This window comes from Dromiciops gliroides, chromosome 4, assembly GCF_019393635.1.
Source record: "Dromiciops gliroides isolate mDroGli1 chromosome 4, mDroGli1.pri, whole genome shotgun sequence".
Classification (NCBI taxonomy): Eukaryota; Metazoa; Chordata; class Mammalia; order Microbiotheria; family Microbiotheriidae; genus Dromiciops; species Dromiciops gliroides.
The window spans coordinates 466,978,068-466,979,030 of record NC_057864.1 but is presented as its reverse complement, the minus strand read 5'-3'; positions in this window follow the sequence as shown (position 1 = coordinate 466,979,030).

Below are 963 nucleotides of genomic sequence, written 5' to 3'. Positions count from 1 at the left end.
CTTCAAAAACCAAAGCCTCAATGCTTTCAACTTCCAGTACTCCCTTCTAACTTCCAAATGAGATATTTATCAAGTGCTTAGCACAGTGCCTGGCATATAATAGACATTATATAAATGCTTTTTCTTTTCCCCCCACTCATACCTCATAGAGCATTTCTCTTCCTTAAAGAGATCGCTTAAGTACCATTGTCTGAATGAAACCTTTCCTGATTTCCCACCCCCAGCTTCTAGTGTCTATATAGCCAATATATATGTACATATGTGATATATACATTACTATATCATATGTTCTATATATAAGGTCTGTATATGTGTATGTATATACATATATGTGTATTTTGTGTGTGTGTATATATATATATATATGAAAATATTCTTGAAAATTATGCTGACTCAGTGACCCATTGCTCTCAGACCTGCTTGTCAATCAGTGTTCAGGGAAAGTATTACCCAGTCCTTTGATATTTATCATGTAGTCGTCACCCCCCTGCTTCTATGTACCTGGAAATTGTCACATACTTGCTACCTGGAGGAAGAACTGAGATGCAAGGCCCAAACTCTTTTGCTGATAGAGAACTATCTGAATTGTCTTTATATCATTACAAAAGTTATAAAATAAAAGCTGGCCTCCCCTTGAAGCTATCTCTGATCTCCAGTGATCAGCTGATCAATATGCGGCCACCTTGATATAATAAACTCATTTTCATTCTCTTTGTCCTGAGAGGATATCATATATCCAAGATTGTTCCATTTTCTTAGGTGTCATTTCTACTTCCTCACCAGTGACTGAGATTTTAGAGTCAATTGTGATGGTTTCACTGACAATGATGATTAAAATAGATCACTATGGAAACTTTCACAGGTTCTTCATCTATTTGTTGATTTCCTTCCAGTTTTATCTAAAAATGTTTTGGGGATTTTTTGTTATTATTGTTTGGCTAAAATGCTAAGCTTTGTATAGAT